Below are 25166 nucleotides of genomic sequence, written 5' to 3'. Positions count from 1 at the left end.
AGCAACTAACCTCCAGGTTCGAACACCATTTTGGGTAGATTCTACGTGGTCCACATTTGTTGCAAATAGGGTTGCGAAAATCAAGGCTCCGTTTGGAGGCACGTAGCTGGTGTTGAAAACCCAGCAGATTTAGTTTCGAGAGGTGTAGGACCTAAGGATATCGTTAACAACTGTTTTTGGTGGTACGGAAGGAGCTTGTTAGCTCAAGAGCGAAGTAATTGGCCAAACTCTAACCCTGATCTGGAAAAAGAAGGCGAGCAGGAGAAAAGATGGACTGCAGTTGCCGTTACAGCATCGGCAGTGGCTGAATTCAACGAAGGTTTCATTTCCACTACGGATCTCTACATTACTTTGATTCGCCACATAGCTACCTGGCAGCGGTTGATACGGTCGCTTCAAACACCGGAGGATCGTCCAAATGGGTTCTTGCGAGCAGATGAGCTACGGCAAGCAGAATATACTCTGATACGGAAGGTTCAAGAAAAGGTATTTCCGGACGAACTACTGGCGGTTCGGAAGAAGGAATCAGTAGGAAGAAGGTCACCATTACGATGGTATCACCCACATGTATGCGAAAATGGTATTCTCAGAGCTGGTGGGCGTTTATATCATTCAGACGAGTCTATCGATACTAAACATCCCATGGTGCTTTTGGCTAGACACCGTTTAACCAGATTGATTTTTGAGTATTATCATCCCCGATTGCTCCACGCCGGTCCGCAACTCCTGCTGGCAATGGTTCGGCAACGTTACTGGCCAGTTGGTGGAAGGAACGTTACAAGGCAGATAGTCCACAAAGGCTTAACGTGGTTCAAGTCAAAGCCAAGACAAGTGCAGCAGTTCATGGGAGCGCTGCCATCATCGAGAGTCACGGTTTCGCGTCCGTTTTCTAAGGCTGGAGTGGACTATTTTGGTCCGGTATATTTGCGACTAGTACCAAGTAGGGCTGCTGTGAAGCCGTACGTAGCCATTTGTGTATGCATGTGCACAAAGGCAGTACACATGGAACTGGTTTCCGACTTATCCACGGAGAGATTCCTGCAAGCACTCCGACGTTTCATCGGGCGCAGAGGAAAGGCTACCGACTTGTATGCGGACAACGGTACGAACTTCGTTGGTACCCGCAATCAGCTAAAAGAACTCTTTCGGCTTTGGAAACATCGACGATTCGTGTCCACTTTTTGCGCCAGTGAAGGGATTAGCTGGCATTTCAACCCTCCCGGTTCTCCACACTTTGGATGATTGTAGGAAACGGCTGTACGGTCAGTAAAATACCACATTTTGCGGGTTATTGGCTCCAATCCAGTCTCTCACGAGGAGATGTTTACGCTCCTTGTACAAGTGGAGGCCTGCTTGAATTCCAGGCCACTGACTGCGATGACCCGGACGATCTTGAGCCTCTAACCCCGGCGCATTTCTTAGTTGGTAGTTCCCAGACTTCCGGTTATTACCCACAAACCGTCTAGGGCAGTACCAGCTGACGCAGCAGCACCTTCAGCATTTTGGGATAGATGGAAGAGAGGGTACCTCTGTTAGCTTCAAGGCAGGGCCAAACTTTGGTCACCGCCGATACAATTTGAAGTCGGTCAGCTCGTCGTTATCCAGGACAAAAACCAAACACTGATGCGTTGGCGCATGGGTCGTATTGCACAAATTCACCCCGGCACAGATGGTGTCGTGAGAGTCGTAACCCTGAAGACGTCGTCAGGAGAATTGCGACGGACAGTGGAAAACCTATGCCTACTACCAACCTCCGAAACAGCTACCAGCGAAACTTAAACGCACACCGTCCACCCTTTCCCTTCAAAATATAAGACAGAAATCAACATTTCAGGGTGGGCGAGAATGTCTGTAAGAGCCACCCTATGCATTCCGTAGTTTCAGCCAACAACAGCAGCAAAGCAAACCGTCGCTAGATCAGTAATGGTAATAAATTATTGCAGATGGCTTTTGTTCTCTCGGTTGCTCGACGGCCGCCCAAACGTACATGACGATCACTCTCCCTTTCAATCGTGCCTTCGGTGACGTCATTGATATGGGATAGGCGATAGAAGAGTGATAACATTGTTCGATTTCATCCAAAATTGGAAACGTTCCTGCGAAGCTGATTATACGTGTTTAGTTATAAGTTTTTTTGTTAGAGTTAAGGCGAAATATATGTAGTCTGTTAAAGTCCGCGTTTCAATAAAAAATGTGTTTGCCAAGTGCCGTGTGTGCGATTATTATTGTCCATGGAAGTACCACCGATCGAGCATCCCACCTATTCCGCTGAGCTATCATCGCTGGTCCAGGTATCCTACAGAAGCCATCTTGTAGCTTGTGAAAATAATGAATGAAACCATATTGGTGTTATTTGTTTACCGCTAAACGGATACATCGTTCAGAACTTGATCGAGTAGATCGCATGTTTTGAACTCCATGACGTCTTGGAGAACAAAAAAGGCCTGTAGTAGTTTGTAAACGTAATGAGTGAAATCTTAGCGGCTCTATGGATCTGCTGAGATGTTTAGCGCTGCACGAATACACCGTTAAGGGCTTGGTTGATCGAGTACATCGTATGTTCTGAACTACAGGCCGTTTTGGAGACCCTGAACTAGGTTGCGTTAATTCAAAACTCGATAATTGCATGTCATATGATTACATAAATATTTTTGGACATATTCTCAGCATTTGGACATTTTGCATCTAGATGTATTTGCTGATGCATTCGAGGATATGTACTCCAAAATAGTTTGGACGGCCTAGGACATCCGAAAAAAATATTTCAACACCTTTTTAGTTCTTTCTATACTAGCTTTGGCAGCATCGTGCGGAAAAACCCAAATCTGTACGTTAAATCCATGTAAAAAAAAGTCATCCTGAAAGGGTTAAAAACATTTCAAAAACATCAAAAATTAAAACCATTCTTAAGCTTCTTTATTATGTTTATTATTTCCGAGAAATAATCCTCCACCATTGGGATAAATCTGTTTATTTTTGAGAAAATTTAATTTCATTCTGTGTCATCAATAATATTTTAAGTGTCTCCACGACTTATCTCTACTCGCATAATTTTTCGAACCGCAAAGCTTGATTGCGTTCCACTCCCCAACAATGAAGATAGTCATTAATTATTTTTAAAATTCTTCATTCTACTTTGAATAAGCCCAGGTGTTATTTTGTGACTGGAAAGTATTTCCTGCTACCTACCAATAAAGTTGCCTGGCATCGCTGTGGGTTTGCAATAACAACCATAACAATAAAGTAAGGGAAAATATGGAACTCAATCCTCCATCCTTATGTTGTCTTTTGGCTGTTCTTCGGGATATCATCAAGATGTTATTCGTTAATAATATTATCGTTTTTTCGATAAAAAAAAGCTCAAAGTTTCAAAGCTTATAATACATAACATTTTACGAGGAGAGTTGGAAAAGGATACCTCACTGTTATAGTCATTCAAAATGGTTTTATTTTCTCAGTGATACATGATATTAAATTCTCATCCTAAGATGATTGTAATAATGTTGAAAGACTGAATATTATTTCTGTTTTCATGTTCGTCGATATCAATTTATCTTGAAGTGAAACAAAACAGATTTAAATAACTGGTGATAGAATTTAAATAATTGGTGAGAGTTTGAATAACCTTAAATTTTATAAATTGTCTATCCTTAAGTGTCGAACAACTTTGTAAAAATTATAGCTGCCCTCGTTTTCGACCTATACTTAGATCAAAGCGATGGATTTCATTTCCATGCATCAATCCATGACTATATCCATGCAAATAATTGGCATTTTCCGATAACTTATTGCAACCGCACTCTGAGAACTGTTCGATTTTATTTTCCCAATCGATAAAGTGCTATAAATTTTGTTTCAAATACATGACCTCAATTTCTAGAAAGGAAATTTCTTCCCATACCTAACCGGTACGTGAAGGATATGGAAATAAAAAAAAATCAACTAATAAAGTGAAATTTATTCGCCAGGCCTGAAAATCATCAGCACATAAAAAAACATGAAAACAAATGGAACTTGGTTCAGGGGAAATGCGTGGCACGCTGTCACGTGGAATGTTTTCGGCTCTGTGTTTTCTATATGCACGCTGCTGTGGCCGACCGCACCAACAACCGAGCAGAGATTTTCCGAATGATTGTCGCGCGGGCAAAAAATCTGAGCCGGATAGAGCGTGACAGATGAAATTTGATTTATGACTTAATCGTGGTGACGAATCTCAAATGTGGGTGAGCGCTATCAGATATTGCAGCAACAGTTTTTCTCCGCTGTAGTGTGCGGGTGATATGTTTCGCCGTATAATGATAACAAAAGTGGAATGAATGTGGAACATATTTTAAATTTTTGCAATACACTTTTACTACGAAGTTTTTCGTTGCCACAGCGTGGAATGTTTCAATTAAATGTAACTTCACTAGAATGCAGTATATTTATATGAGAGCACGGATGACGTTATAATTTTACGTGAGCTTCTGCAATGTGATTTTGTAGTTCATGCTTTCATATTCAACCAAAAGAGAGCTAGTTCCTCTCCTAGCTCCGTTCTATTAATTGTTCGATCGCTTTAACAATAAGTTCTTCTAAATGGTAATTCTGGTCATCAAGCTATTAAGCTTCAGTTTGAAAAGAAAAGTTCTATAATTGTCGTATGTGAATTATAAAATGATAAGCTCCGAAAACCATTGATATAGAAGTACCCATGGCCTGATACAACGATTCAAAATATAATATCAAAATTGTTGGCGAATATCAAGCCGAAACAACTGGATGCAACCGCCGAAGCGACGGCCGGAAGAATTTGAGAAATGACCTAGAAATGTCAATATTTCATCGTCTACATCGGCTACCACCCATTATAAAACCCATCAATGTTGCATCGATTTGGATGGAATTATGCAGGAATGGCAAATCGGAAATCGTTACTCAGCATATTTTAACCGAGCGGAGTTGATGCAAGCGATGATGCATAATGAAGTCTCCACGGTTGGGTTCTTCCCTGCTGGAAGACGATTATGGGCAAAGTAAAGAAGGGATTACAAACAATCGCATCAGAACGGGGAGCTGTAGGGCTGGTGATCAATTTCCAATGGTTGGTTCTTTGTTTCAAAGCCGGTTATGAGTTGTTGGTTATATTATGCGGTGCAATAAAACAGATTTATTGATAGCTGAAGAAGATAAGAGCTGTTGGGAATTTGAATTTTCTAGGTTTTTTTTCAGACAAGACAAGCTATTTTAGCATAAATATAATTTGTCATATATTTTTTAGCGAAATATTTTTGCCTTTCTCGTACAACAAACTTGTACCGAAAGGCCATATGATCACTCCAAAAACGAATTTTTGGTAGAAAGCCCGGAGACCCGTAGTGCTATATATCAATCGATTCAGCTCGACGAACTAGGGTGATGTCTGTTTGTGTGTATGTGTCTACGTATGTACAAATTTTCTATACACACTATTTGGAACTTTACATCGTCCGCAATTACTCGCAACAGGTTCCATTCGACGGGGAATCCTGTCCCATTGTTTGCTATTGAAATTTCGCCAGATCGTACAATGGGATCAGAAGTTATGACCAAAATACTATTTTTTATGCCCAAAACACGTTAAAAAATACTCATTGATATTATTTTGGTATTTTTTTTCACGGAGAAGGCACCAACACCGCTAGGTGGATTAATCAGGGTTTTTGTATTAATGGGTTGTTCAAATTAGTATGAGAAATATGTATTTATTTCAATTTTTTAATGGTCCGCCTTCTTATTCCATTCTATTTGGTCTGGGCATAATTTCAGTCAATCGGTTAACGTTTGGGCGGTGCCAAACTCGTTGGAAGTTAATATGGAAAAATATATTAGAAACATCGAAAAACAGTAATATGAAGCTGGATAGGACCATCTACAATTGAGAATTGAGAGAATTGAGATGTGATATGTGATTCCTTAGCCGTGCGGTAAGACGCGCGGCTACAAAGCAAGACCATGCTGAGGGTGGCTGGGTTCGATTCCCGGTGCCGGTCTAGGCAATTTTCGGATTGGAAATTGTCTCAACTTCCCTGGGCATAAAAGTATCATCGTGTTAGCCTCATGATATACGAATGCAAAAATGGTAACCTGGCTTAGAAACCTCGCAGTTAATAACTGTGGAAGTGCTTAATGAACACTAAGCTGCGAGGCGGCTCTGTCCCAGTGTGGGGATGTAATGCCAATAAGAAGAAGAAGAAGAAGAAGAAGATGTGATTCGAGAAAAGTGAGAAAGAGGAAAATGAGAAAGAGAGTGGAAAATGAGTACGAGTAAGTGCAAAGTGAGATAAAAGATGAGTGAAGCAAGAAAAGAATTTCCTTCTTGGAGGAATAAAAAAAGAAGGAAGGATAGAAGGAAAGGAAAAACGAAGAAGAAAGAAGGGAAAAAGAAAATGCAATAGGAAGAAGCAAATAGGAAGAATGTAGAAGGTAGAAGAAAGATGGAAAAGGAAACAAGAAAGAAGAAATAAGAAGGAAGAAGGAAGAATGAAAAAAGAAGAAGGAAGAGAAAGAAACAATGAAGAAGGAAGAGAAAGAAACAAATGAGAAGGAAAAAGAAGATGGAAGAGAAAGAAACAAGGAAGAAGAAAGAAAAAATAATCAAGGAAGAAGGAAGAAGGAAATAGAAAAGAAAGAAGAAAAAATAAGGATAAGGAAGCAGAAAAAAGAAAGAAGAAAGCAGGAAAAAAAGAACAGAGGGAAGAAAGAAGTAAGTCCATAAAAGGAAAAAAAAGTTGAAGAAAGAAGAAGACAGAGAGATAATGGAAGATAAATTAAAGAAGAAAGAATAGCAAAAGAGTAAAGATGGAGAAAAATTGAAAACGAGAAAGAAAGAAGAAAGAAGTAAGAATAAGGAAGGAGGAAAAAATATAAATTAAAAAGGAAAAAGATAGGAATGAAATTAAAAAATGAAAAATAATGTAAAAAGCATGAAGCAGCAGGGAAGAAAGATGAAAGTACTTCGCATTCGGCCTAATGACCGTTCGGCTGATGACCCAACCTTGTACCGTGAGCGTGCCTTATTCTGCGCGGCTCCCAATTCTGCGCACTTTGGCACTAAAACTTTTTTTCAAATTTTATTTAATGTTATTAATACATTTACTTAAATGTCATCCAAAAGTTGGGAATTTATTGTTGTCATGGGCAGATAATGAGGCAATGAATTAGCGTTGATAACAAAAATATTAAGGAAAAACGAAATCGGTAAAATTGAAAAATGTCAATATTTGTATAAATGCTCTAAAAAATTTCATGAAACATCATATTACCCAAACTGAGTTTTTATTATTGTGCGCAGAACTCGGAACATTGTGCGTAAAATATGGAACATTTCAAAATATATGCGCAGAATTAGGAACCTTATGGCAATTTACAAATCGATTAATAAGATATGTTCTTAGTCAATTTAATCAAAATTTTCCTGATTCATAGATTTCCGCAGATTATAGTTGCACATCTAAAGCTTGAGAAAGGTGGTTCAGGTTTTATTATACAGGGAATTTAGTAAACTTTGAAGGAAAAAATATCAAGCAATTATTCATTGGCATTTCGGACGAATTCTCCGACTTTTCTCTCAATACCTCCCGTTAGTTTTTGCACAGTAGAACGGTCAACTTGATCTGCCATTTGTTTTCACATAACTTCTCCATATTAGATGGTTTTCTGATTGTTTTGCATCATTTCTTAAGTTTCCCTCTAATAATTGCCTAATATATTTCGTTGGGACGAAAATTTGGGCATTTCGGTGGGTCGATAGTTTTTTTTCAATAACGTCATTATCATTCGGTTCATACCATTCCATTACGTCCCGTCTGTAATGGCAGCTTATTAAGTCAGGCCAAAGCAACGCCGGACAGTCGTGTGATTGAATGCATGGCAAAAATCGCTTCTGAGGACGTTCCTCCATGTATATTTGCCCATTTATAGTCGCTCCAGTGATGAAAATTTTAGTTTTCTTTCCACAATTGTAGATGCTTTGACATACCATCAATTTGTGGGCAATTTTGCCTGTACACCCAATATTTTTTTACACGGTTGGTATTCTTTAATTTCCCGGTTAAACTGGTTTTTCACAGCTTTTTAAATACTACCTACCTTATTGATTTTTTGTGATTTTTTTCATGCGGTTAATTCATAGTTTGATCAACGCTAAAGGTCGTAATCAACTAAAACCCACCCGTGTAAAAAAAGATCCGGGTGTATAGACATATTTGAATTTTCCTGGGATATTACTCTTCCATTTGGCAAGGTAAAACTTGTTTCCCGGGAATTGAAAGTCCATTTTAATACATCAATTGCATTTCGTCAGAATTTGCTCGCACAGCATTCTCGCGTTATGTTAGGCAACCAGGTTCTATTTCAGGGTCCTGTTGGGATGCTTACTGACATCATATGACTTGAAACCTTCGCGCTGACAGATTATTTGAGCTTTGCTGTACGGCGGCAGTAAACCTTTTCGCTAAATCACGCAATTAAATCCCAGAATTGTTCCGAACTTTGCAGACTTTCACTTGTAGTTTCTGGTTGAATGTTCCACATCTACGGCTGTTTTGTTGGCCAAACTTAATGGATCAAGCTTTACTACATAAAGATATTCAATAATTATTCTTGTTTTGTTTCAAAATTTTCTTAAGTGCGAAGAATATGGTACCTCCACGGCATGTGATGTTTTTTACTTTGATGAGTAGTCAAAAGTATCCCGCATGATGGCTCACGTTATGATCATAATGGAATTTTCATTCCTTTATCCACTACAGAGAGTTTAAATTTTAATCAAAAGTCTTCCTTAGAAATTAGAAATTTTTCATAAAAAAATTATAAATTGCCAATAAACAAATTAGGGAATGAGCAATAAATAAATATTTTCACAAATAATGCAAAATTTTCATAAACGTTTAAGAATTATCAACAAAACAAAAATAAATTAGCACTTAGCAAAAATTGCAATTATAATTAAAGAAGAATATTTCATAAAGAAATCAAAATGTTCCATGGAAAAAATACATAATATTGATTGGTTTTTTTTTATGGAATTTTTTTTTATTTTGTTGAAATAAGCAAATTGTTTATTGCTAATATTGTTTTTTTTTAATGGAAATTTTGTATTTTTTTTCGTGGAACATTTTGATTTCTTTATAGACAACTCTTCTTTTATAATTGCAATTTACTTTAAAAAGTGCTAATATATTTTTGTCTTGTGGAAAATTCTCATTTTTTTTAAATTTTGCATTATTTGTGAAAATTTTATAGGGGAACTGTTCCGTTTTCCATCTCACTGAACATATATTCATTTCATCGCAAAACAAAAAAGTACAGCACCAATCTCGTCTTTTTGCTAACACGCGTGCTCACTGCTGAAAATAAGAAACAAATCAAATTCCTTTTCATTGCATTGTTTTTGATGGGATGGAAACAGGAGTTATGGGATGAAGTGCCAAACCGTTCCCCCATTTATTTATTGCTCATACCCTGATTTCTTTATGGGCAATTTCCTATTTTTTTATGAAAAATAATTAATTCTTTATGGAAATTTTATTTTGCAGCTGAGTGTTTATAGCATAACTACCTTCACTCAGAAATAAATTTATACTAAATAGATTAAAAGTCATTCTGAATGGCTATTCGCCTGGTTGACCCCAAACTCGTATTTGATCCAACAATACCGGGATAGTATAACTTTAAGAAAATCGTTCGATAGTATAAGTATGCTTCATAACTGTTTAGTTTATTTTGGTTTCGATAATGTTTTCTAGGTTAGATTCATTTGTTTTCAAAATTTCACTCAAATCAGTTTAGTCGTGAGTATTAGGAAAAGCAAGAACCTTGAAAGTAAATTTGGTAGCAGTGTAGCACCACATGAGTCGCAATAGAAGTTTCAAACTCGACCAGGGCCTAAATTTTGTGGTACATTTTCTGCCTGCTGATGTTTTCTAGGGTGGTGGGAATCGTTGATGCTTGCGATATTCTGTCTGGTCTTGATTCAGTGCTTGAATGTGTTCCACCGAGGATGTCGACTTATTGTGGATATAGACTCTGCCATGGTGACCTAAAAAATATGAGAAAACATCGTTGGATTAACCAACCTACAAAAATCGATGCTGTCTTACCAACCAAAATTCGCATTCCGACACAATTTAATTAAACCTGATGGGGGTCGATTTTGTTTTCACACGGATGATTCTTCGTTGTAGCTGACAGGTCCTGAAGCATAATTTTTTACCATTTCGTGGTCCAGGTGTGTAGTGAAATTGTGCGTGGACCACTTTATTTAAATTATTATGCGGTTATAAAACAAACGCCTCGGGATCTTCGGACAATCGCCCACAACCGTCAGGGCAAATACGTGATCCAATTTGAAGGTCACTCGATCAGTTTTGATCATAAATGTTCGCTGCTGAGGTAACGATTTCCTGTTCTTAGATAATTGGTAATAATCACGATATCTTCCCATGACAAAAAATAACTGCTGCCTGCTTTCGGAAGTTCGGAGCGCTTCCCGTGCATTTGCGATAGCTTCTCACAATCCGCTGAAAACATGTTCCTTGGCCCATTTTCACAGTGGAATAATACTGTAAAATGAAAAAGACTTGAAATATCCGCCTGAGTTATATGTAATTATTTAAACTTACATGTGTTTCGGCAGTTTTCACTTCTAGTCTAACAGAAGAAATATTTAGCCTCGAGTAGAGCGCGTGGCGCCATGTTTTTCAACATGAAGAATGCAAAGCTAAATAACCTAACACAATTCCGTTATAGTATAAATTATTATCATTGATATTATAATTTTTAAACTATGATCCGTATAACATAGAGAAATGTCTAAAAAGTTTAATTTCAATTATATTTTAGTTTTGTTATACTTCTGAGTGTATTACCAACATTGTTATTTATAGCACTTATTGATATAAAAATTAGGATATAATTTGGTTAACTGGTCACGACGCTTCTTGGACGCGTCTGTTGTCCTACGCGTGGGTAGTGCACGTTGGAGATAAAGTTAAAAAAGCGGCCTTTGATCATCACCTTACAAAACCTAGCGTTAATTGGCTGCCAGCCAGTCACGTGTTGGCATATTTTGTCCCGTACTTTTAAGCCTGTTCCCAGCTTGTTGGTTATGCCACTTTAACTGTTTTGCTCACAAGTTCACATTCATTGAAATTGCTGGTGTATTAAATTGAATTAATTTATATTCAAGTTTCATTAAAATTGAAAATCTAAATTTTAGTTATTTATATGCTCTTTTTACTGCGATGTGTGCTTTCCTATGGGACGAAGAAGGCACTTCAACTGCTAAGTGCATATGTTCGCTGTCATCATTTGAAATATAACAGAAAAAATATACCCTTAAACATTAGTCTGAAAAACTTACTAAAACATTACTATTGTATTCATTTGACAGGCTCAGGCGTGTATAACACTTAACGGAGCCGAGACTCTTAATGATATTTACAATCATTCATTTATTTAGTTAACATCTAAACAGATAACACTGAATCAACAATTTGACGCCACAATGCACGGTTAGAGGCCGCATCTCTCCATCCTCGGATACGCCCCACGCTCGCCAAGTCGTTCTGCACCTGGTCTGCCCATCTCGCTCGCTGCGCTCCACGCCGTCTCGTACCTGCCGGATCGGAAGCGAACACCATCTTTGCAGGGTTGCTGTCCGGCATTCTTGCAACATGTCCTGCCCATCGTACCCTTCCGGCTTTAGCTACCTTCTGGATACTGGGTTCGCCGTAGAGTTGGGCGAGCTCGTGGTTCATTCTTCGCCGCCACACACCGCCAAAGATGGTCCTAAGCACCCGTCTCTCGAATACTCTGAGTGCTTGCAAGTCCTCCTCGAGCATTGTCTATGTTTCATGTCCGTAGAGGACTACCGGTCTTGTTAACGTCTTGTACATGACACATTTGGTGCGGTGGCGAATCTTTTCGACCGCAGTTTCTTCTGGAGTCCGTAGTAGGCCCGACTTCCACAGATGATGCGCCTTCGTATTTCACGACTAACGTTGTTGTCAGCCGTTAGCAAGGATCCGAGGTAGACGAATTCCTCGACCACCTCGAAGGTATCCCCGTCTATCGTAACACTGCTTCCCAGGCGGGCCCTGTCGCGGTCGGTTCCGCCCACAAGCATGTACTTTGTCTTTGACGCATTCACCACCAGTCCAACTTTTGTTGCTTCACGTTTCAGGCGGGTGTACAGCTCTGCCACCTTTTGCAAATGTTCGGCCGACAATGTCCATGTCATCCGCGAAGCAAAAAATTGACTGGATCTGTTGAAAATCGTACCCCGGCTGTTACACCCGGCTCTCCGCATGACACCTTCTAGCGCAATGTTGAACAACAGGCACGAAAGTCCATCACCTTGTCTTAGTCCCCGGCGCGATTCGAACGAACTGGAGTGTTCGCCCGAAATCTTCACACAGTTTTGCACACCATCCACCGTTGCTTTGATCAGTCTGGTAAGCTTCCCAGGGAAGCTGTTCTCGTCCATAATTTTCCATAGCTCTACGCGGTCTATACTGTCGTATGCCGCCTTGAAATCAACGAACAGATGGTGCGTTGGGACCTGGTATTCACGGCATTTTTGAAGGATTTGCCGTACAGTAAAGATCTGGTCCGTTGTCGAGCGGCCGTCAACGAAGCCGGCTTGATAACTTCCCACGAACTCGTTCACTAATGGTGACAGACGACGGAAGATGATCTGGGATATCACTTTGTAGGCGGCATTAAGGATGGTGATCGCTCGAAAGTTCTCACACTCCAGTTTGTCGCCTTTCTTGTAGATGGGGCATATAACCCCTTCCTTCCACTCCTCCGGTAGCTGTTCGGTTTCCCAGATTCTGACTATCAGTATGTGCAGGCAAGTGGCCAGCTTTTCCGGGCCCATCTTGATGAGCTCAGCTCCGATACCATCCTTACCAGCTGCTTTATTGGTCTTTAGCTGTTGAATGGCATCCTTAACTTCCCTCAAGGTGGGGGCTGGTTGGCTTCCATCGTCTGCTGAACTGACGTAGTCATCTCCTCCGCTGCCTTGACTTTCACTGCCTGTACTCTCAGCGCCATTCAGATGTTCCTCGTAGTGCTGCTTCCACCTTTCGATCACCACACGTTCGTCCGTCAAGATGCTCCCATCCTTATCCCGGCACATTTCGGCTCGCGGCACGAAGCCTTTGCGGGATGCGTTGAGCTTCTGATAGAACTTGCGTGTATCTTGAGAACGGCACAGCTGTTCCATCTCCTCGCACTCCGCTTCTTCCAGGCGGCGTTTCTTCTCCTGAAAAGGCGGGTCTGCTGTCTCCGCTTCCGTCTATAACGTTCCACGTTCTGCCGGGTACCTTGCTGCAGCGCGACCGCCCGCGCTGCGTCCTTCTCCTCCAGAATCTGTCTGCACTCTTCGTCGAACCAATCGTTCCGTCGACTTCGACCCATATACCCGACGTTGTTCTCCGCTGCGTCGTTAATGGCTGCTTTAACTGTACTCCAGCAGTTCACAAGAGGGGCCCCATCGAGCTCACCCTCTTCCGGCAACGCTGCCTCGAGATGCTGCGCGTATGCAGTGGCGACATTAGGTTGCTTCAGTCGCTCTAGGTCGTACCGCGGCGGTCGTCGGTACCGAACATTGTTGATGACGGATAGTTTTGGATGCAGTTTAACCATCACCAGATAGTGGTCCGAGTCGATGTTAGCGCCACGATATGTCCTGACGTCGATAATGTCGGAGAAGTGCCGTCCATCAATCAGAACGTGGTCGATTTGTGATTCTGTCTGTAGTGGTGATCTCCAGGTGTACCGATACGGGAGGCTGTGTTGGAAGTAGGTGCTACGAATGGCCATATTCTTGGAGGCGGCGAAATCAATTAGTCGTAGGCCGTTTTCGTTCGTCAGCCGGTGAGCGCTGAACTTTCCAATAGTCGGTCTAAACTCCTCCTCTTGGCCAACCTGAGCGTTCAAATCTCCTATGATGGTTTTGACGTCGTGGCTTGGGCAGCGTAGCTGTCGTACTCACGTTCCAGCTGCGCGTAGAATGCGTCCTTATCATCATCAGTGCTTCCGGAGTGTGGGCTATGGACGTTGATTATGCTGAAGTTGAAGAACCGGCCTTTGATCCTCAACCTGCACATTCTTTCATTGATCGGCCACCACCCGATCACGCGCCTTTGCATATCGCCCATCACTATGAAAGCTGTTCCCAGCTCGTGTGTGTTGCCGCAGCTCTGGTAGATGGTATGATTACCTCTAAACGTTCGCACCATTGATCCCTTCCAACAAACCTCCTGCAGCGCTACGATGCCGAATCCACGGTCCTTGAGCACATCGGCGAGTATGCGTGTGCTCCCGATGAAGTTGAGAGATTTGCAGTTCCATCGAACCGAGTTTCCAATCGCTAGTCCCTTTTCGTCGCAGTGGTCTTCGCCGATGGTTCCGGTCCGTACTCTCTTGTTGATTGTTCGTTGCTTATGATTTTTAAAGGCTGGCTTGCAGGGCCTGACACCAAACCCCTAAATTTCCGGAGGACCATTCCTCCTTATTTCCGGTGGACCATGGTGCACAGTTTCACTTTAGAGTCCCTCGCTGGCACTCGGACGATGATCAGCCGCCCCTAACATGGAGAACAGACGCTGTTGTGAGCCGATCCTGACATGGAGAACAGACGCTCAGTAAGATTTGCACCTCCGAAGGGGAGCAAACCCCCCTTCCTGTCAGCATACGACCATAGTTCCCACCTGGGTTGGTTACCCGATCTTCCCTAAGGTTGCTCGTATCCCGGCCAGCACCACAGGAGGTAGGGATAGGAGTTGCTGGGTAAGAGGCTAAGGACCGCGAGATGGGGTCTATTTTATTCCTTCAGGTACGCGAAGTACCAATGGTACGCTTTACCCAGCATTTGCCGTGCCAATATTTACAATCAATATCATCTTATTATCAACAGTTAGTAAGGAAAAGGGACAAAGACCAAGATACTCATGGCGACTCAAGGTTAGATTGCGTAATTTGGTAATGGACGGGGTTGGGATTTAGGTTTGAGGTATTTCAGCTTCTCATCCGGGTATTTGACGTCATGTCTGGTTTGGCGTAGCGTCGTGCTCGGGTTTTGGTTCTTCATGAAGCATCTTCCGGATGGCCAAAGCTTCATGGTACACGGAACAATAAGACAGAGACAAGCAAAAAAACTGAGAAAGAAAAAAATGAAGTATTAGACTTTGATGTCAGACGAGCAAAGAAAGGCATAGATGGCCTGCAAATAAACCACATCGCGATCTCCTTAAACACATCTTAGTTCCCGGAAGGGTTGTTTACCTCGGGCCACAAGGGTATCCAATAGTTGCTCTCTGGAGGCGTCGTTTTCCGAGCAATACCAAACTACGTGATCGATGTCATCGTAACCAGCTCCACACCTACATAGATTGCTATCGACCAAGTTTATTCTATAGAGATGTGCGTTTAGTGAATAGTGATTTGGCATAAGCCTCGACATCGTGCGAATGAAGCCTCGGCTTAATTCCTCACCTCTGAACCACTCTCGCCCAGAAACTTTAGGAACTTTCTAGCGAGTCCGCCTTCTCATTGCCATAGATGAGGCAATGGGTGGGACCCATACAAAGGTAATCTTGAATGATCTTTCGACCAAATCACGCATCTGCTCTCGTTTGTAAGAAAGTAAGATGCGTGCTTAACAGGTTTCATTGACCGGCGTGCCTCGATAGAATTAAGACTATCCGAGAGGATGAAATAATGGTCTACGGGCTGATCGGAAATTATCCCCAAAGCGAAGGTAATTGCTGCCAGCTCAGCAACATAAACCGAACACGGTTCCTGAAGTTTTCGGAAGGAGGTTGAATTTTTATTGAAAACACCAAAGCCAGTGGATCCGTTAATTCGAGAACCATCAGTGAAATATCTGTTGTTGCAATTGACATGTTCATATTTTTCGGAAAAATAGGGGGAATGGAAAGATTTCGAAGATGATCTGGTATTCCTTGAATTGCATTTTTCATGGACAGATCGTATTCAATTGAGGAACTGTCGTTGATGAAGTGAGCTTGAGGTGGATTATAACATGGAAGACAAAGATCTGGCGATATGTAGTTGAAATAGATTCTCAGAAAACTTGATCGACGAACCAAATCAAGCATATTATCGAAGTTTTCTATGACAAGTGTGTTACTTGTTCCACATTTGATTAGTATTCTTAGTGAGAGTTCTCAGAAACGATGCTTTAAGTACATCCAGGCTCATGCGTTGAATGCATACAGCCAAGGGCAATACGCAAACAACAATGCTGAGAGGAAGCAGAAAGAACCGTACTCCAAAACAGAGAGAATAGTCGTTCTATAAAGTTTGAGCACCCCACCATGTTCCGGAGATAGAGCGTAGAATGGATCCTTTTTCGGCATTTCACTATCAAATGATCAATATGGGGTTTCCAGGTACATTTGGAATCAAACCAGACTCTAAGGCATTTAGAAGATAAAGATTGGTTGATGTGCAAAACTTACTAAACGTGAAGTATAGGACACTTATCTTGTGCAAAGGAGTGTGATAATTTCACATGTACATCATTCTCGGAAGGTGCTTTTTAACCACCATCGTTAGTTTTATATGGAAGCACTCAATAGAATGAAATGGTTTTCTTGCAATATTGTTGGATTCCCATGCGTATTTTTGGACCATATAATAACCGATATGTTAGATTATTGATAAACATTTCGGAAACATTTCATTTGAGAAAATCACCGCCAAATGCATAGGTTTGTTGAGAAGCCACACGTTATCCACAGTTTCCCTATGACGTCAGTTTGATCCAACTTTAAACTCTATACAACACTAGCTATTTGTTCATCATATTGAGTAATCAATGGTTGTTTGAAAACGATCATAATATTAACGAAGAGTATGCTCTATTCTATTGAAAAAGGATATACTATATTATTGGCATTACAATATTGTTTTATTAACTCATCATGGAAGCTGGTGAGGGCCCTCGATAATAGCAATGATAAACTCATCACTAAACTTTTCCAACTTTCGCTTATCACTCCCATTTACTGTTACTGACTACAGCAAAACTTTAGATACGCTTCGACAAAGATGTTCACTTCCTACACGCATTTTCCGTCAAAGAGTTTCTTTTGTGTCGGGAAAAATTGCCTTCTCGCACAGCAGCACGTAGTTTAATTGAGAAACAATGAAAGAATCACTACTACAGTTGCTGATAGTGTCTACACGCTTGGGTTTTCTACGAAGTGGGAAAAGTTTTCCTTGCATAGCTGCAGCGTAATAATAAGCTGAGTACAATTGGTTTTCACGATAGTTGTTCATTGTTCCTGTAAAATGGAACGGCAAAGTGAGAAAAAGGCAACCCACGCATTGTTGCACTTAATGGCATTTAATAACTTTTTATTGAAGTTGATATTAATCAGTTTGTTCAAGAACATTCATAAGAATCTTCAGAGTATGCAGTTCCAAGCATCTCGTTTATGTCACAATTAACAAAGATAAAGCGAGTCTTTATTTAGCTTTGTTCGCAGGCGTTAGATAGCCAATAATGTGAGTAGTTTGAAAGCGTTTGGAGATTTATTACCGTTCCAAGTATTTATTTATCAATGTATATATTATTAGAACAACTTATAGTTTATCTCCTAACGACTAATGCATTGCGTTTGAGTTCATTAAGAAGCGCTGCTACTGAAAGCGTTCTGACTTACAGCAGTTGCTTGAGCAGGACCTGCAATGTTCGCAACAAATCGAAGCTATGCTGAATAAGCAGCAAAATGTGGAAGCGCTATGGGGACGTACAAGGAATGAACACAATGACGTTTGAGCGGTGAACTGTTTATGAATACTTTTTCATATATCGAGTTCATTCAAAATGAATTTAGACACCGCTTAAAAGTCAAATAATGAACCTATGTACTGCCCCATAGCCTCCAACTAGAGGTGGGCAAAACAGCTCATTGCAGTGAGCGGATTTGATCCGTTTAGCTCATTTAAAAGAGTTAGCTCTTCGGTTCTTTAAAAAAATTCCACGGATCCTCTGGGTCTGCCTCTGCTGCGATGTCTCGCTTGGTTCCAGTCTAATGCTTGTTTACAAATATCGTTTCCTCCCCTATGTAGAGTTATTGGAGGAGCGGATAATTGACTTTTGGCTATAAGCAGCAGTTGCTTGTCGTTTGGTTTTTGTTGATTTAACTGCGTCGTTTAACCATTTCTGTGCTTCGTTTGATATTCGTCTTGCTAACTTCCTACGTCTTGCTAACTAAACACTACGAATACCGTGATAAAATTACTAACGCGGACTACAGTGATCAGAAAATCATGGGAACTAAATTTTCAAACAGCTGGGTCTCAGCCGTCTTTTGACTGATTTTCACAATTCTTTTCGGATGTCTCACCCATCTCATCTAGTTCCATGGTACTGGTGTGTGTTTCTATGTTATGTGGTATGTTTCTAGGGTGTTATGTTTCTAGGGATGCTCATTTTTTCCCCAGGGGGGCGTGAGTAAGGATGGGTTTTCCAAAATATAGTGAAATTTGCTTTACATGACATATTTCAGTTTGAACAACACTTACACGTTCCAAAAATGTTTTATAACACTATTCTAGCATTGACTGTACTATGTGTGGACAATGAATCGTATAAAGTAAAAAAGTAGCAAAACTCAACGCTTGTAGTATCTACTCAAAAATAAAGTCCACAGAGAAAACTACATGTTTGATATGAATAAAAACATTTTCGAACTTATGGCATATGCTACTTTCGAACTTAGCCTTTACTAAAGTTTACTACCATTTACTACACGGAGAAACGTCAAAACAAAATAGACCCCATGATGACGATGATGATTTCATCTTTTTTTATGCGGCTTATCAACAAAAAACATGTCTGTTTTGTTTGTTTTCCCTAAATTGGACTTCTATTTTCAAGAACAAAGCTGATTCGCTTCGATTCTGATGAATAATCTGCATTTGAAACATGAGTAGCAACGTCTTGAGCAGACTACAAGAAATCAGTAGTAAACTCTTGTTTTATTCATACCGAATCAGTTGTTTGTAGTATGTTCGAAATGTGTAGTGTAGTAAAGTCTCTTTTATGCATACGAACATGTTCCACAAGTGACGTTTACTACTGAAAATGTAGTAAAGTTGAGCTTACTACTTTTTATTCATACGACCCAATATGTTTCTTCTGGACATCCCTAGCGACTCCAAAACGACCTCAATAACTGATGAAAGATGATATGAAAATTTTGCCGAAGAAAATTACGGAAACCCGTGCCAATGGAAACCCGTCATGTCCATGCCATTTTGTAAAGGCCAAATGTACGATATTCCACTCAGTTTTGCCTAAACCAGCTGTTCTCGGTTCTCCAAACTGTTCTGGAGTTTGGATCCATTGGTCTACCAGGTCAACTGCGCTCGATAGCTATCCGAAATCGACCAGTCATGTCCATACAAGTCCGTAGAGCCCACGCGTATGATTTGCGGCTCAGATATACTCAAACCTGTTGTTCTAGGCTCTCCAAACTGTTCTGGAGTTTGGATAATTTGGTCTACTGTACTCGATAGCTATCCGAAATCTACCAGTCACGCACATACAAGTCCGTAGAGCCCACGCGTATGATTTGCAGCTCAGATATACCCAAACCAGAAGTTCTAGGCTCTCCAAACTGTTCTGAAGTTTGGATCAATAGGTCTACCAAGTCAACTGCACTCGATAGCTATCCGAAATCGACCAGTCATGTCCATTAGGGCAGTTCAAATTTCAAAAATGTTCGTAAATTCCAACTCCCATATGTCTATTAGCATCATTTTGATAATATAGGAGTCCTGGCAAAATTTCAAGCAATTCGGTGGCCATTTAGGGGTGGCGCGAAGTCCATTTATGTTTATATGGAAATTTGTATGGGAAAAACGTAAAATTTATTCAAGTCTCCCTACAGCTGTCAAATCGTGATGAATTCAAATAAACATCCCCAATCTCCCTTTTTGGAATCCATATAAATGAGACCTCCGGATAACACATTAGTTATGAGTGGATTGAACGGTTCTATTGACAGTGTGAATATGGGATAAATGGCTAAAATGGTGTAATTAGCCTCAACATATCAGTGGAAATATAAATCAAAATTAATGAGTTACCCACTGGTTGAGCTCAAATAGATTCCAAAAATGGAGGTTGGGGATGTTTATTTGAATTCATCACGATTTAAGAGTTGTAGGGGGATTTGAATAAATTTCAAGTTTTTCCCATACAAATTTCCATATAAACATAAATTGACTTCGCGCCACCCCTAAATGGCCACCGAATTGCCTGAAATTTTGCCAGGGCTCCTATATTATCAAAATGATGCTAATAGACATGTGGGAGTTGGAATTTTCGAAAAAATTTGAAATGTGAACTGCCCTAATGTCCATACAAGCCTGCGCGTATGGTTTGCAGCTCTGTTATGCCTGAACCAGATGCTCTAGGTTCTCCAAACTGTTCTGAACTTTGGATCCATTGCTCCACCAGGTCAACTGCGCTCGATAGCTATCCGAAATTGGCTAGTCATGTCCATACAAGTCCGTAGAGCCCACGCGTATGATTTGCTGCTCAGATATACCAAAACCAGATGTTCTAGGCCCCCCAACCTGTTCTAGAGTTTGGATCAAATGGTCTACCATGTCAACTACGCTCGATAGCTATCCGAAATAGACCACCCATGTCCATACAAGCCCGTAGAGCCCACGCACATGATTCGCAGCTCAGAATTATCTCAAACCAGATGTTCTAGTTTCTCCAAACTGTTCTAAAGTTTGAATCCATTGGTCTACCAGGTCAACTGCGATCAATAGCTATCCGAAATAGACCAGTCATGTCCATACAAGTCCGTAGAGCCCACGCGTATGATTTGCCGCTCAGATATACTCAAACCAGATGTTCTAGGCTCTCCAAACTGTTCTAGAGTTTGGATCAAATGGTCTACCATGTCAACTACGCTCGATAGCTATCTGAAATCGACAAGTCATGTCCATACAGGCCCGTAGAGCCCACGCGTATGATTTGCAGCTCAGGTATATCCAAACCAGATGTTCTAGGCTCTCCAAACTGTCTCTGTCCAAACTGACTCTGTACACAACTATCTTCTGTTAATTCTTCCTCTAGAGATTTTGGCTGAGAAGCACTGGTTCTCACTGCATTTAATTTTGGGGTGGATATATTCGCGGACACAAATTTTACTTCGTCGTGAATGTGCTGCAGTATTGATTCTTGGCTCGATGATGCCAGTGTTTCGGTACTTTTTGTTAAAAGAACTACGTCATTTTGTAGGCAAACCATGTTACCGTATAAGGTAACAATAAGTCAACGAACAAACACGAAATGCGGTACCATATTCAAATAATAAACAAAAATTGTAAGACTTCGCACGTAGTATTTTTAAGACCAAGAATACCCACATAAATCTTCAATGTATGTGAGTATTCTGGCTTGAGAGTGTATGTACCACTAACGCCTCCCAACCACTGCTTGATGGCACAAATCTACCAAGGCGAATTTCTCGCGACAATACCAAATCTGGGGACGAGAAGGCAAAACCGAGGAAGAACGAGCAGGATCCGAAATCGGGGCAGTCGAACAGGTTCCGACCTAGGAGTCAGATCGGATAAGAAGACTCCCAAAAAATCGTTTCGACAACCATCCCGCGTGTGCCAAAGAGAAGAAGGTGTCGAGAACCAGCGCTCAACGGTGGACACTTCGCTAATCGGAAACGGGAGTTTACGGGTGCAAAACTAAGAACTGCAGACATTTTGTCGGCCATTCCCAATCACCGGAATTCAGCGCGTCCAACCCTTGTCCTTCTGGAACTCAGCCAGCCGTCATTCCACGTGGTGGTCTCAGTGCCCTAAATTGAGTAACCATAACCTCTCCTGCGGCCTATGCCGGACTGGGCGGGTGTCAGAAATCCAACATTCTGTACCCTGGTCAATCCTTCACCAGACCGTTTAAGAACCCAGGGAGTCTTGTACGTCACCCGACTACCCACGACAGAGGCTATTCGTCGTCCGTGGCCGACAACCGGCCGTTTCTGTTTTCCACGCAGCTGGAAATCTCGCAAGGCATTTGCCACCCTCTCTCGGTTGGAACAAGCCAGCGCCCGAACGTTACCTGGATCCACTTCGCAACAATAACCGCTCGTCGCAATCGGCCAGCCATCGTTGTTACCAGATACACCATCGTTATCTTTCCACGAAAGAGTGGAGAAGAGCGTTCGCAAGTGGACTAAATCGCCAACGAGGCCAACAATTACCTCTATCAGTCTTCCGTTCGTGGTACCAGCGTTCCTCGGCATACTCATCTAGCATCGGTTGGAGCCGAGTTGCCCTCCGGCGGCAAAACAACTCCCATCGTCCAGTTGTCATCCGTTACCGACTCAATGCCATACCTGGTCGCACCAATACTAACCTTAATCACTAACCCTAAATCGATTCTGAAATAAATTAAATATAAAATGCTATAAAATGTACCATATATCTTCTCTTTTTCCTCAATTTCCCGCATGTTCGTTGACTCGTCCTTTTTACGTCCACTTCGTTTGAGATAAGGTTCGTGTGTTCTCCTAAGCAGGTGTCTAGCCGACCCTGAGAACCCCAAAAGCAAAAAGAGCTAGTTAGGAGGACGTAAGGACGTCCCCTCCACAGACGTGAGGACGTCAAAGGAGGTAGTTACAACCAGCCTCTCGTCAAAAAGTTCATGAATTTTTTACGACAAAACCGTATTTAACTTGCAAATGACGGCAATTAACGAGGTCGCACGTGAGTCACTCGACTTCATAAGCTTATTTAGCGAAATGCATAAGCTTTATTTTATAAGCTCATAATTTTTGTTGGTCGTAGCCTGCACGTTTTTACGTCATTGAGCAGGTGGTCAATGTTTTCGAAGAGCAATGACACTGAAGAAAAGTTCTCCAGGTTGGTATATGATGGTTCGCGTCCGTCTGGGTACGAATAGCCTTTATAAGCTTTTCCTGTTGATGTTTTTTTTTTCTTCCTAAACAATGGAGGGGGAATCTGCTCAACAGACATCCTGGGTTGACCAGGAAGTGCTGGGTTAGGGGCCACCTCCAATGAGGGAGGCAGGACTGCATCCCCGACCAGCTAAACCGTTTCCATTGCCGCCAGCCCATCGTCCCTTCGGTACAACCAGAAAATAATGCTTAACTTCAAAGGGGGCCAGTGCACAACGCACCCTCGAGGTTAGCTGCGTGTCCTTGCAGCATCGAACATCGTGACTCGCTTTTTTTTAGAAGAACACCATGGTGTCGTGCCAGCGCATTGCCGGCTTTCCAGGTGGCCTTACCACGCCCTATGTCCTCGGAAGGTGGGCAGGGTCGACTTCGCGCCTGCTTCCCTCTGCACGACTGGTATCAAGAATGATGATGCCGCGTGCACCCCAAATTGACCTCTCTGCGATAGGGCCTATTCGCCTGCACACAGAGGGACTTGCCGACGCGGTGCCTACGCCTGCCCCAGCCTTGACGAGGACCCCTTTCCGTCCTCGGGCTCGGAACCCGCCCGGTTGACCGACGCCGCGAAAGCGACGATACCATGTTGTTCTTCACGCGGCCACTTGTTCGATAAAAGGATCGAGTTCGACCACAGGGCACCGGTATGACCCATGAAGCCGACTCCGAACCCTTGGACCACCTCTTATTTGCGCCTGAACTAGCCATTCCTCGAGTCCACGCGCCACCTTCTGTGTAGCTCCGAGACGATTTGGACGATAGCCGATAAAACGGCGTTCCAGCCAACTTCATCTTTACACATCCTCCGGACTAGGTTGTCCGGGGTAGTGTCCAGACCACATGTGGCAAGCATGTGGTCACGCATTGTGCGAAAATGCGGGCACACGAACAACACGTGTTCCGCCGTTTCCTCTAAACCTACGCACACCGGACACTCGGGCGAGGCCGAGTGTCCGAACCGGTGTAGGTACTGTCTGAAGCAACCATGGCCTGTAAGGACCTGGGTCAGGTGAAAAGTGATTTCCCCATGGCGCCTCTTGACCCACGTACCTATCTCCGGTATCAACCTATGTGTCCATCTACCCTTAGTGGAACTGTCCCACGCACGCTGCCATTTGACCATTGAGGCCAACCTGACAGTCCTACGGATGCCTCTCGTGCCGCGCATTCCGAAGCACTCTATGTCTTCACCGATAACTATGTTGATAGGCATCATACCGGTGATGAGGCAAAGTGCATCGTGCGACACGGTACGGTACGCGCTCGCAACTCTTAGGCACATGAGCCTATACGTACTTTCCAACTTCGTTCTGTAGCAGTTAATACGCAGGGCCGTGCCCCAAGCTGGCCCCCCATACCTCAGTATGGACAGAGCAACGCTAGCCAGAAGCTTGCGCTTGCTGGCATAAACCGCAGAGCTATTGGACATCATCCGGGACAATGCCGCTATAGCTGTGGAGGCACGCTTGCAGGCGTAATTGACGTGGCTACCAAAGGTGAGCTTATCGTCGATCATTTCCCCCAAGAGTTTGATGGAGCGTTCAGAGGTGACCGCGCAGTTGCCTGCCCTTATCACCGCTTGTTGCTCCGACTTTCGGTTGTTAACAACAACCACCTCAGTCTTGTGGTGAGCCAGTTCTAACTTCCTGGAACTCATCCACTCCTCCACAATTGCGATCAAGTGGGCTGCAGTCAATTCCACCTCTTCGATCGATTCGCCGTAGACCTCCAGCGTAATATCGTCAGCAAAGCCGACGATTGCCACGCCCACCGGGAACTTCAACCTCAAGACACCGTCGTACATGACGTTCCATAACACCGGACCCAGTATGGAACCTTGCGGAACCCCTGAGGTTATGTCAACGCACTTCCGACCCGCCTCCGTGTCGTATACCAGTACTCGATTCTGGAAGTAGCTTCCGAGAATCTTGTACAGGTATTCGGGAATTCCAAGACGCAGGAGCGCATCTGCAATAGCTGCCCAACTGGCACTATTGAAAGCATTCCTCACGTCGAGAGTCACTACTGCACAATAGCGAACTCCCCTCCTCTTACGCTGGATAGCTATCTCCGCGGATTTGGTAACCGACAAGATAGCGTCTACGGTCGGCTTACCCTTTCGGAAGCCAAACTGGTTACTCGATA

At 42.4% G+C, this 25166-nt stretch overlaps 1 pseudogene; it reads right to left on the bottom strand.

Annotated features, from left to right (window-relative positions):
* The window catches only part of LOC134206742 (irregular chiasm C-roughest protein-like), a 53233-nt pseudogene extending 30814 nt beyond the window's left edge, over nt 1-22419 (bottom strand).
* Between the last annotated feature and the right edge of the window lie 2747 nt (nt 22420-25166).

The sequence above is a fragment of the Armigeres subalbatus genome, chromosome 1 (assembly GCF_024139115.2).
Source record: "Armigeres subalbatus isolate Guangzhou_Male chromosome 1, GZ_Asu_2, whole genome shotgun sequence".
NCBI classification, from domain to species: domain Eukaryota; kingdom Metazoa; phylum Arthropoda; class Insecta; order Diptera; family Culicidae; genus Armigeres; species Armigeres subalbatus.
The sequence above is the reverse complement of the archived record's forward strand: the minus strand, read 5'-3'. Positions and strand labels throughout refer to the sequence as shown.